The sequence below is a fragment of the Arachis hypogaea genome, chromosome 16 (genome assembly GCF_003086295.3).
Source record: "Arachis hypogaea cultivar Tifrunner chromosome 16, arahy.Tifrunner.gnm2.J5K5, whole genome shotgun sequence".
NCBI classification, from domain to species: domain Eukaryota; kingdom Viridiplantae; phylum Streptophyta; class Magnoliopsida; order Fabales; family Fabaceae; genus Arachis; species Arachis hypogaea.
The window spans coordinates 55494576-55507847 of record NC_092051.1 but is presented as its reverse complement, the minus strand read 5'-3'; the positions used below and the strand labels follow the sequence as shown (position 1 = coordinate 55507847).

Genomic DNA, 13272 nt, shown 5'->3' with positions numbered 1-13272 from the left:
TTATTTTTTGCTTGGCAATCTTATATGATTGGATCCCAATCCCTTGGCTCACCAATTCTCTCTAAAAACGAACAAATTCCCAATCCCTTGGTTTAAATGTTCATAAGAGAGATGATGCTCGATCACTGATTATACACACAGTTTCATGAACCACAATTTGGTAGGATTACATGTCACAATATCCATCCAAACCCCAATCCAATTCACTGTGAGAAAGCTTCTCTAGCATGAATCCTCCATTCCTTTCCCAAGGTTCCGAAGGATTCCAATTATGGGTAGTTTCTTTCCCAAGACAACTACCCAATGGAATTAGATCGAGAAGCTTTCTAACAAAATTCAAGAGAAAAGATTGAAGAAGAAGATAAACTATTATTGATTCATTGAATTACAATAGAGCTCCCTAACCCAATGAAAGGGGGTTTAGTGAGTCATAGCTCTGAATTCAATTACAAGATATGAAAACTAGCCAAATGAAAAGGTAAAGTCCCCCCTAACTTAAATTCTATCCTATTTATACACTTTCTATATTGAGCTTCTGTTGTGTTTCTTGGGCTTTGAGGCTCTCCCTGCTTTCCTTTTGCCTTGGGTTTATGATCCATAATCTTGATGAGGCTGTTGATCCAAAATCTGTAACATCATTGAGCCAACTTAGTGATAATCAAATAATGACACATGACTCAATAAATTGAAATTTCAGACTCATCAATCCTTCAGGCCCAATCCCCTAAACCATGATATTCAATTGGGTTTCATACCAGAGTAAGTTTAAGTTAATGTTTGTGCTCAAATACTAACTTAAACCGCAATATTGTTGGCCCAGAAACCTTTTCCAAGAGTGGCGTTTAAGTTGCAGTTTAAGCTTAAACTGTAGCTTAAACGCCAGACACTTCCAGTGATGCCTTTTGTGGAAGCACGTTTAAGCTTCAGTTTAAGGTTAACTGAAGCTTAAACGTGGAAATGGAAGAAGGCAGCCCTGGAGGGTACTTAGTCGAACACGTTTAAGCTTCAGTTAAGGTTAAACTGAAGCTTAAACGTGGAGATAGAAAAGGCAGCCCTGGAGGTCGAACACGTTTAAGCTTCAGTTTAAGGTTAAACTGGAGCTTAAACGTGGAAATGGAAGAAGGCATCCTGGAGGTCGAACACGTTTAAGCTCCAGTTTAAGGTTAAACTGGAGCTTAAACGTGGAAGCTGAGAAAGGTAGCCCTGGAGGTGTCGAACACGTTTAAGCTCCAGTTTAAGGTTAAACTGGAGCTTAAACGTGGAAATGGAGAAAGCAACCCTAGAGGAGAAAACTTGGTCGAACACGTTTAAGCTCCAGTTTTAAGGTCAAACTGGAGCTTAAACGTGGAAATGGCTCCCTGGTGCACTTCCATTTCTGGCGTTTAACCTCCAGTTTAAGGTTAAACTGGAGGTTAAACGTGGAAATGCTTCCTGATTGGCATTCTCATTCTGGCGTTTAACCTCCAGTTTAAGGTTAAACTGGAGGTTAAACGTGGAATGCTTCTTAGGTGAGACTTTCATTCTGGCGTTTAACCTCCAGTTTAAGGTTAAGCTGGAGGTTAAACTTCAGTTTCAGCATTTCTTAGCCTTCATGATTCTGGCGTTTAAGCTCCAGTTTAGGCTTAAACTGGAACTTAAACTCCACATGTGATATTCAAGCTTCCTTTATTGACTTTGTTGCTTCCTTGCCTAGCCTCTTCTTCCCTGAAATCATCCAAACAATTGCATCAAAGTCTTGCAAAATTTCATGAGAAATCTTCCATTCATAGCATTCAAGTAATATAACTAAAACTCATGAATTTGCATCAAAATCATACTGTTTGGATGGTTCATTGCTTTGTTCTTCTTTAACCATTCTTGGTTACTTTAAGCTCAAGAAAATGCATAAAACATCTAAAACTATCAAAAAAAATGCTAGTGAAACTAGCCTAAGATGCCTTGGCATCACAACACCAAACTTAATACTTGCTTGTCCCTAAGCAAGTCCTGAGTTATTTGAGAAGAAAGTATGAAACAGAAAGCAATTACATTGGCTATATTAGCAAGCATTTGAAGTTCATCAGAAGGGTTTTATGCAGAAAGTTGCAGCATCACTTTTCCATACTTATCAGTAAGATCATCACTTTTTCATTGCATCCATCAAACACTGCTATGGCCTCTTGTTATTCTTATGTCCTTGGCACTTTTCTCTTCTTTGTTTTTCTTTTCTTTTCTTAGAGCTCCTTTGCTCCTTGTTTGCTTGGTGTCATGTGTTGTACAAGCCTTTGGCATTTTCTTTTTCTTATCAGTGCACTACACATATCCACTTCAGGCATTTTAGTTCACATTTCTTCTTGAGACATTGGTGCCCAGCACCTCTTTGTGTGACTAAATGTTTTGTATTTAGGTTGCTCTTGATAATGGACTTTTGGTTGATAATCCCGGGTTAGTTAACCCAAGTTACCAAGTGTTGAAACACTCCTCAGAACCTATTCATCCAAGCATATCCTTAATACATGAACACCACAGGCATTTGTCTCAGAAGTTCAAACCATTGGTGCCTAGCTTATTTTCTCAAAATTTTTTTCTTTTTGGTTGCCCTTTTTCAGTGGCTTTTTCTTCTTCTTTTTCTTTCTTTTTCATGGCCAAAGACATTTATTCATCAAGATCCATAGACAGTTTTCAATTTCTACATAAAAAATGATAATTCTACACTCTATTTCCAGTGATCTGACTGAACAATCAAGCATGCATACCACCACTTAATTCTACTTGATTTGTCACTAATTTAGCCAAGTTACTTTTGTTCAAACTTTTCTTTTATTTTTGGAAACAGAACAAGCATGGCAAGCACTTGTTTAAGAAGGTGAAGTTATATCCAAACATCTAGGCATTCACTTTATTCAAAGCAATAACAGACACTCATACTAAAAAAAACTTCACATAAAACTTAAATGACTTATGATGAAAGAAAGCTCATAAAGACAATTCACCAATTATCATTTGATTATTAAGGAACGAGACCACCTCTTATTTATTGCTTGGTTCTTCTTAATTCTTGGGATCCTGCTTCTTCTTGCTTCCTGCCTCTTTTTGACCACTTGTGCTTCCTTTGTCTTTTCTTATGAGCTTTTTCCAGAATCCAGCCTTTTTCATTGTTTCTTCCACTCCTTTTTCAAGGATCATTGCCTTGTTTATTTCTCCTTCTTTCCTCCCTTTGAAATACTCATCAAAAGCTGGGAATGCTGGGTCCATCTTGTGTAGATGTTCCCCTATGTAGTTAAGCTTGATTTGCGAACTGATGTTGTAATTAGCTTGGACTGAGTATCTTGCATTCTGTAAAGTGGTGGCTTCCTTGATTGCCAAGACATTGGCATCTTGGTGTTGGCATATGTGGCTGAAGGATTCCTGTAAGTGTAAATTCTATTCCCTTTGCAGATCTAAGAATCTTGATTCAAAGTTCCTTTGCATATCCATCATTTTTAGGTGAAAGTCCTCTTGTCTCTCCTGAGACCTCATGTATTGTTGAGACATTCCTTCCATGATTTCCTGCATTCTGCTCATATCCATGGGTCTCTGGGAATTCGTTGTCTTCTTTCTGGGATTGCTTGCTCTTCTTGCTCTTCTTCTCTGTCTTCTCCTTCCTGTCCTTCTTGTTCTGCTTCTTGCTCTGCTTCCGCTTGTTGCCTTCTTCATTTCTTCTTCTTGTATGTCTTGGAGCAGTTGGGCCAAGAGTCATTCTGTACGCAGTTATGGCCAATCCAGGATATAGCCAATTAGGTCTTTCATCTTCAAGTGGTACTTGGGCATCGATGCATAGTCTAATGATGGTGCTAGGGAAGTGAAGCCAGGATTCAGGGTCACTTTTCTCACTAAACTCTTGTATCTGTTCAGCAATGAGTTTATGAACTTTGATCTCTCCTCCCACCATAATGCAATGAAGCAAGATGGCTCTTTTAGGGACTATTTCTGAAGAGTTTGCAGTGGGTAGGATGGATCTCCTAACTATTGCATACCACCCTTTAGCTTCAGGTGTTAGGTCTCCCCTTCTCAAGACTCTTGGAGCCCCTCTTGTTTTTCTCACCCATTCAGCTCTGATGGCACAAAGATCTTCAGCAATAGTCGTGTAGTCAGGTTCTCCTATCATCCTTTCCTCATAACTTGCTTGGCTGAAATGTATGTTTTTCAGGCCAAGAGTTTTCATGATTGCCTTGGGGCTGAAGTCAACTTCCACCCCTCTCACATAGCTTTTGTATGTGGGTTTCTTGGTTGAGTCTTCCCTCACTGCATTTGCATAGAACTCCTTTACCAAGTTGATGTTGATTTTAGTGATTGGCTTAGTCAGGAGCTCCCACTTCCTCTTTTTGATCTTCTCCCAAACACCTGGGAACTCATCCTTTTCAAGGTCAAAGGGAACCTCAGCTAGTACCCTTTTAGGTCTCATCCATTCGGCTTGAATCTCATGGAAAACTGATTTGTATCTCCTTGCATCGAATTCCCTGTTCTCCTCCATTGGTTGCTTGTCTTTTCTTCTTTTGTGGCTAGATGAAGCTGCCATTGGTTATTTAGTTTTGGGGTAAGTGACAAGCTAAAGTTGACAAGGTGAAGCAAGAAGTGTTGTTGGAAATGTGGGGAGGTTGTTTTCGGCAAGAGATAGTTTATGCTATGATGAAGAAAATGTGCATGAAGGAGATTTGGTGGTGTTGAACTCGTTCCCCAAGTGGTTCTTTATAGGGCCCTTAAGTGAAAAATGGACGGCTAGGGTGGTTTGTGAAGGGTGGCTTGATGGTAAATATATGAATTAGGGAGAAGGACGAATTGCTTTTCATTTTCTTGGAAGTATTCTGGGTGCATTAGGTTGTACATGTGGCAATCTTTTCTTGCAGAACTTCCTTTTCCCACGTGTTAGCTTCAAAGACTTGTGAACTTTCTTTTTGACCAAGCACCGTACCTCCCTTTGTCTTTTTCCTCCATTTTTGTCTTTTCTTTTGTACCTGCACAAACAAACAAGTTTGCTATCATTTTTCGGTCCATGTGAATGATGAATAGTACTTGCACATGTAAATCAATGATTGACTCCATGAGCTTATAGCCGTGACTTTTGTATGTATGCACACTTATTATTGGACACCAAACTTAGTATTTGGTAAAGTCTCCTGATGACATGAAATCCATATTGGTTGTCCTTAATGAATGTGCATAATTCTAATAAATCATAGTCACTTTGGCTCTTTGATTCTAAACAAAGTTACTACCCTAAGTAATTGAAACCAAAGTATTAAAACATGCGAATGGTCTACTTGTCATGAATTTCGAAATCCAGAGGAACTTCTTGCTTTTCATGAACCGTGTTCAAAGAGGAACACCAAACTTAATGTTTGGTTGTGCTCTTTGCATGAAAAATTGAATGCATTTTGAATAAAGTTTGGGGTGCCCTCAGGCACACCAAACTTAGAGACAAATTGTATTTTATATGCAATGTTTAGTGCACTCTTTCAGCAGTTGTCCTGAGGATTCAAGTTCATGCATAAGAAACCATGCTTTATTAGATGCAAAACAACACAAAAAAGAGTAAGGATATTAAAAACATGGGTTGCCTCCCATGAAGCGCTTCTTTAACGTCACTAGCTTGACGGTTGTCCCTTGTTAGGGTGGATTGTAGTGCTTGACGTCTTCTCCTCTCACTATGCAAACGTCTCCACTTGATTCCTTCATGACCTCTAAATGTTCCATAGAAAGAACTTTCCTGATTGTGAACACTTGAGGGAGCTGGGAAGGAATGGTTTTGAGGCCAGGTGGGATTGGCAGATAATGACTTGATATCACTTTATCTCCCGGAGAAAAACCTTCAGTGGGAATTTTCTTGTTTCTCCACCCTCTTGGCAATTTCCCTATCATTCTTCCCTTTCTCTTGAGGATTTCTTCATTGACCCTTATGCTAGGAGGATCCTTCTGATCTGTTTCCATTGATTCTTGTGGCTTTAACTCTTGCAACTCCTGTTTGCCTTCCAAAGACTGTTTTAGAGTTTCAGCTGCTGGATTACTTTCCTCCAAACACAGATGACTACTATCATCCTTAGGCTTTTCAGGTTCTGGTTCAGGCTCAGATGCAGGTTTGAAAACTTTGAAAATGAGCTGTTCATCATGTATTCTCAGAATTAGCTCTCCTTGTTCTACATCTATGAGCGCTCTAGTAGTGGCTAGAAAAGGTCTTCCCAGAATGATAGGGTGTAGGTAGCTTTCCTCCATGTCCAAAATGACAAAGTCTGTGGGGAAGTAATAATCTCCCACTTTCACCAGCACATTCTCAACCACCCCTTCAGCTTGCTTCTGAGTTTTGTCAGCCAGTTGTATGATTACATCAGTGGATCTCACCTCATTCAGTTGTAGCCTCTTCATAAGAGTTAGAGGCATCACATTTATGCTAGCTCCTAGATCACAGAATCCTCTGTCAATTTTTGTTTCTCCTATGATGCAAGGAATATGAAAACTTCCTGGGTCTGTTTTCTTAGAGACTGTGTCCTTCTTGATGAGGGCACTGCATTCTTTGTTCATTGTTACCGTTTGTCCTCCCTTCAAAACTCTTTTCTTGCTCAACAATTCCTTTAAATACTTGATGTGTGTAGGCATTTGATGGAGAATCTCAAGAAAGGGAATATTGATGTGGAGAGACTTAAATGTCTCTAAAAACCTTGAATAGGTTTTCCCTTTTTCACCTTCTCCTAACCTCTGAGGAAATGGTGCTTTTGGTTGGTATGTTTCCATGGTGCCTTTTTGCAGTTCCTTGGCTTGCTCAGTTTCACTTTCCTGCTTAGCTTCCTCCACACCTTCCTTTAAGATTTCTGGCTCCTGTTCTGAGGATCTGATTCCTTCTTCTTCTGAGACTTCTTTCAATATGGTGATGGCTTTGCATTCTTCCCATCTCACTCCCTTTTGTTCCCCTTTAGGATTCTTTTCTGTGTCACTAGGGAACACTGCAGTTGATTTGGGGGCCTGTTGAGATAGCTCTCCTACTTGAGACTCCATCCTCTTGAGTTTTTCACCATGGTTTCTTAAGGTAGTTCTCACATCATCCCTGAAGCTTTTCAATTCAATTATGTCCTGACCCATGTGTGCCAGCACTCCTTCTATCCTGTTTAATTGATCTTGAAATTGTTGGTTCGGGTTAGGTTGGGTAGGTTGATTATTTTGGCCATGATATGGTGGTTGAGAGTAAGTGTTTTGTGTGGCTTGGTATGATCTTTAGTTGGAGTTTTGGTATGTGGACTTGTTATGTTGGTTTTGCTGGTTTCCCCACCCAAAGTTTGGGTGGTTTTTCCAGCCTGGGTTGTAAGTGTTGGAATGTGGATCATATGGTTGCCTTTGTTGATTTCCTACATAATTGGCCTCTTCCCAATCACCTCCTTCAGTGCTTTCTTCCTCTTGCTCTTGTGTGTGTATTGCAGCCACTTGTTTTGTTTCTAATTTCCTGGTGAGCTCTGCTAGTTGCTTGGCAAACACCTTGTTCTGGGCTAGAATTGTATCAACATGGTTCAGCTCCATGACTCCCTTAGTGTTGTGTCTCTCTGATGCATAGTAGTACTCATTCTCAGCCACTGTCTCAATCACTTCAATGGCTTCTTCCACAGTCTTTTTCCTGTTCAATGAACCTCCTGATGAATGGTCTACAGCCTTCCTTGATTCATAAGACAGTCCATCATAGAAAATATGCAATTGCACCCAGTCATGGAACATGTCTGGTGGGCATTTCCTTGTCAAATCCTTGAATCTCTCCCATGCCTCGTAGAGAGTTTCACCATCTTGTTGTCTAAACGTCTGAACCTCAGATCGAAGCCTATTGACCTTTTGTGGGGGGTAGAAATGTGCCAGAAACTTGCTTTCCACCTCATCCCAGGTTGTTAGGCTCCCCCTTGGGAATGATTCCAGCCACTTAGCTGCCTTGTCCCTAAGTGAAAATGGGAACAAAAGCAGTTTATATGCATCTTCCTGGACTCCATTGGACTTCACAGTGTCACAAATTCTCAGGAATTTTGTGAGATGTTGGTTTGGGTCTTCATTAGCACTTCCACCAAATGAACAATGATTCTCCACAAGTGATATTAGCTGTGGTTTGAGCTCAAAATTGTTGGCCTGAATGGGTGGTTTCTGGATGCTGCTACCACAATTCCCAGAGGTTGGGTTTATGTATGAACTAAGAACCCTCCTCTCAGGAATGGCATTGTTTCCATCAGCTCTCTCATGGTTGTGAACTTCTCTATCCATGTTGAGATCTAAAGCTTCCTCAAAATTGTCCTCAGATTCTCCTTCAGATTCCTCTTCTCCCAGTACTCTCTTCCCTCTTGCTTCCCTTCTCAGTCTATGAAGGGTCCTCTCTGGTTCGGTATATGGAGGAGTTGATGTCTCTCCTCTCCTACCTGTCATGCAAGAACACAGCACAGGCAACAAACAAGTGAAATACTCTTGGTTAATGGAAGAGTATGGTTAGAGCAGTTGAGGAATTAATTCAAACAGTTAGTGAGTTAGTGAGTTAGTTGCTTGAATTTAAAGGCATAAAGAAAGAAAGCATGTAACAGAGTGCAGAAATTAAAATTCAACAAGTAACTTGTACTGAATTAATCAAAACAAAAAAAAATGCTCAATCTAGTTAACTTCCAATTTGAGAATTGTCAATCGAAAACCAATCCCCGGCAACGGCGCCATAAACTTGATGCGCATAAACTTGTTATGCTACGATTTAGGAAATTGCACGATCGGCAAAATTCCTTCCGGCAAGTGCACCGGTTATCGTCAAGTAAAAACTCACAATAGAGTGAGGTTGAATCCCACAAGGATTGGTTGAGTGAGCAATTCGGATTAGAAGTGTGTTCTAGTTGAGCGGAATCAAGATTTAGATGAGAATTGCGGAATGTAAAATTGGCGGGAAACGTAAATGACAAGAAATTTAAATGGCGGAATCTTAAATTGCATGAAGTAAAGAGCAGAAGCTAAATTGCTGAAATTAAAGGGAATGGGGGTGATTGCATGAATTTAATTGCAGAATGTAAAGAGAAAGTGGAAATCAGAAATGGGGAATTCATTGGGTTATAGGAGATATTGAGATCGAATCAAAACATGTTTATCTCTTCCTCAACCAATGCGTTCATTGAATTTTGCTTGGCAATCTTATATGATTGGATCCCAATCCCTTGGCTCACCAATTCTCTCTAAAAACGAACAAATTTCCAATCCCTTGGTTTAAATGTTCATAAGAAGGGATGATGCTCGATCACTGATTATACCACACAGTTTCATGAACCACAATTTGGTAGGATTACATGTCACAATATCCATCCAAACCCCAATCCAATTCACTGTGAGAAAGCTTCTCTAGCATGAATCCTCCATTCCTTTCCCAAGGTTCCGAAGGATTCCAATTATGGGTAGTTTCTTTCCCAAGACAACTACCCAATGGAATTAGATCGAGAAGCTTTCTAACAAAATTCAAGAAAAAAGATTGAAGAAGAAGATAAACTATTATTGATTCATTGAATTACAATAGAGCTCCCTAACCCAATGAAAGGGGGTTTAGTGAGTCATAGCTCTGAATTCAATTACAAAGATATGAAAACTAGCCAAATGAAAAGGTAAAAGTCCCCCCTAACTTAAATTCTATCCTATTTATACACTTTCTATATTGAGCTTCTGTTGTGTTTCTTGGGCTTTGAGGCCTCTCCCTGCTTTCTTTTTGCCTTGGGTTTATGATCCATAATCTTGATGAGGCTGTTGATCCAAAATCTGTAACATTCATTGAGCCAACTTAGTGATAATCAAATAATGACACATGACTCAATAAATTGAAATTTCAGACTCATCAATCCTTCAGGCCCAATCCCCTAAACCATGATATTCAATTGGGTTTCATACCAGAGTAAGTTTAAGTTAATGTTTGTGCTCAAATACTAACTTAAACCGCAATATTGTTGGCCCAGAAACCTTTTCCAAGAGTGGCGTTTAAGTTGCAGTTTAAGCTTAAACTGTAGCTTAAACGCCAGACACTTCCAGTGATGCCTTTTGTGGAAGCACGTTTAAGCTTCAGTTTAAGGTTAAACTGAAGCTTAAACGTGGAAATGGAAGAAGGCAGCCCTGGAGGGTAACTTAGTCGAACACGTTTAAGCTTCAGTTTAAGGTTAAACTGAAGCTTAAACGTGGAGATAGAAAAGGCATCCTGGAGGTCGAACACGTTTAAGCTCCAGTTTAAGGTTAAACTGGAGCTTAAACGTGGAAGCTGAGAAAGGTAGCCCTGGAGGTGTCGAACACGTTTAAGCTCCAGTTTAAGGTTAAACTGGAGCTTAAACGTGGAAATGGAGAAAGCAACCCTGGAGGAGAAAACTTGGTCGAACACGTTTAAGCTCCAGTTTAAGGTCAAACTGGAGCTTAAACGTGGAAATGGCTCCCTGGTGCACTTCCCATTTCTGGCGTTTAACCTCCAGTTTAAGGTTAAACTGGAGGTTAAACGTGGAAATGCTTCCTGATTGGCATTCTCATTCTGGCGTTTAACCTCCAGTTTAAGGTTAAACTGGAGGTTAAACGTGGAATGCTTCTTAGGTGAGACTTTCATTCTGGCGTTTAACCTCCAGTTTAAGGTTAAACTGGAGGTTAAACTTCAGTTTCAGCATTTCTTAGCCTTCATGATTCTGGCGTTTAAGCTCCAGTTTAGGCTTAAACTGGAACTTAAACTCCACATGTGATATTCAAGCTTCCTTTATTGACTTTGTTGCTTCCTTGCCTAGCCTCTTCTTCCCTGAAATCATCCAAACAATTGCATCAAAGTCTTGCAAAATTTCATGAGAAATCTTCCATTCATAGCATTCAAGTAATATAACTAAAAACTCATGGAATTTGCATCAAAATCATACTGTTTGGATGGTTCATTGCTTTGTTCTTCTTTTAACCATTCTTGGTTACTTTAAGCTCAAGAAAATGCATAAAACATCTAAAACTATCAAAAAAAATGCTAGTGAAACTAGCCTAAGATGCCTTGGCATCAGAGTGGTGAAGAGTTAATAGGGAAGAGTGTTTATTGGGAATAGAGGATGATTGAGAAGAGAGAAGAGAGTGAGTGGAGGTAGGTGGGGATCCTGTGGGGTCCACAGATCCTGAGGTGATCCTGTGAGGTCCACAGATCTTGAGGTGTCAAGGCATTTACATCCCTGCACCAATTTAGGCATGCAAAATGCCCTTGCACACAACTCTGGGCGTTCAGCGCCAGGTTGGTGCCCATTTTGGGCGTTCAACGCCCATTTGCTGCCATTTCTGGCGTTGAACGCCAGAACCATGCTTATTCTGGGCGTTCAGCGCCAGGATGCTCCCATTCTGGGCGTTCAGCGCCAGAACTATGCTCTGTTCTGGCGTTTGAACGCCAGACAGATGCTCCTCCAGGGTGTGATTTTTCTTCTGCTGTTTTTGATTCCGTTTTTGAATTTTTTTTGTTTATTTTGTGACTCCACATGATCATGAACCTAAGAAAACATGAAAAACAATAAAAATAAGAATTAGATAAACATTGGGTTGCCTCCCAACAAGCGCTTCTTTAATGTCAATAGCTTGACAGTGGGCTCTCATGGAGCCTCACAGATGTGCAGAGCTTTGTTGAGACTCTCCAACACCAAACTTAGAGTTTGGATATGGGAGTTCAACACCAAACTTAGAGTTTGGTTGTGGCCTCCCAACACCAAACTTAGAGTTTGACTGTGGGGGCTCTGGTTGACTCTGCCTTGAGAGAAGCTTTTTCTGCTTCCTCTCCATGGTTGCAGAGGGAGATCCTTGAGTTTTAAACACAAGGGAGTCCTCATTCCATTGAAGGATTATTTCACCTCTGTCAACATAAATCACAGCTCTTGCTGTGGCCAGGAAAGGTCTTCCTAGGATGATGGATTCATCCTCTTCCTTTCCAGTATCCAGGACTATGAAATCAGCAGGGATGTAAAGGCCTTCAACCTTTACTAATACGTCCTCTACTTGTCCATAAGCCTGTTTTCTAGAGCTGTCTGCCATCTCTAATGAGATTTTAGCAGCTTGCACCCCATAGATTCCCAGTTTCTCTATTACAGAGAGGGGCATGAGGTTTATTCCTGAACCAAGGTCACACAGAGCCTTAAAGATCATGGTGCCTATGGTACAGGGTATTATGAACTTTCCAGGATCCTGTCTCTTCTGAGGCAATGTCAGTTGATCCAGATCACTTAGTTCATTGATGAACAAGGGAGGTTCAACTTCCCAAGTATCAATGCCAAATAATTTGGCATTTAGCTTCATGATTGCACCAAGAAACTTGGCAGTTTGCTCTTCAGTAACATCCTCATTCTCTTCAAAAGAGGAATACTCATCAGAGCTCATGAAGGGCATAAGGAGGTTCAATGGAATCTCTATGGTCTCTAGATGAGTCTCAGATTCCTTTGGTTCCTCAGAGGGAAGCTCCTTATTGATCACTGGACGTCCCAGGAGGTCTTCCTCCTTGGGATTCACGTCCTCTCCTCTCCTCACAGGTTCGGCCATGGCGCTTATGTCAATGGCCTTGCACTCTCCTTTTGGATTCTCTTCTGTATTGCTTGGGAGAGTACTAGGAGGGATTTCAGTGATCCTTTTACTCAGCTGGCCCACTTGTGCTTCCAGATTTCTAATGGAAGATCTTGTTTCATTCATGAAACTTACAGTGGCCTTAGATAGATCAGAGACTAGATTTGCTAAATTAGAAGCATTTTGTTCAGAGTTCTCTGTCTGTTGCTGAGTTGATGATGGAAAAGGCTTGCTATTGCTAAACCTGTTTCTTCCACCATTATTAAAGCCTTGTTGGGGCTTTTGATCCTTCCATGAGAAATTTGGATGATTTCTCCATGTTGATTTATAGGTGTTTCCATAAGGTTCACCTAAGTAATTCACCTCTGCTATTGCAGGGTTCTCAGGATCATAAGCTTCTTCTTCATAAGAAGCCTCTTGAGTACTGTTGGATGCAGCTTGCATTTCGTGCAGACTCTGAGAGATCATATTGACTTGCTGAGTCAATATTTTATTCTGAGCCAATATGGCATTCAGAGTATCAACTTCAAGAACTCCCTTCTTCATAGGCGTCCCATTACTCACAGGATTCCTTTCAGAAGTGTACATGAACTGGTTATTAGCAACCATGTCAATGAGTTCTTGAGCTTCTGCAGGCGTTTTCTTTAGGTGAATGGATCCACCTGTAGAAGTGTCCAGTGACATCTTTGATAGCTCAGATAAACCATCATATAATATATCCAGGATGGTCCATTCTGA

The 13272-nt window shown here is 40.5% G+C and overlaps 1 non-coding gene across 1 annotated transcript; it reads left to right on the top strand.

Annotated features, from left to right (window-relative positions):
* The first annotated feature begins 7711 nt into the window (after window positions 1–7711).
* Window positions 7712–7815, top strand: LOC112760136 (small nucleolar RNA R71). The gene has a single exon (XR_003180588.1). It is a non-coding gene; the product is annotated as a small nucleolar RNA R71 (small nucleolar RNA).
* Window positions 7816–13272: the final 5457 nt, after the last annotated feature.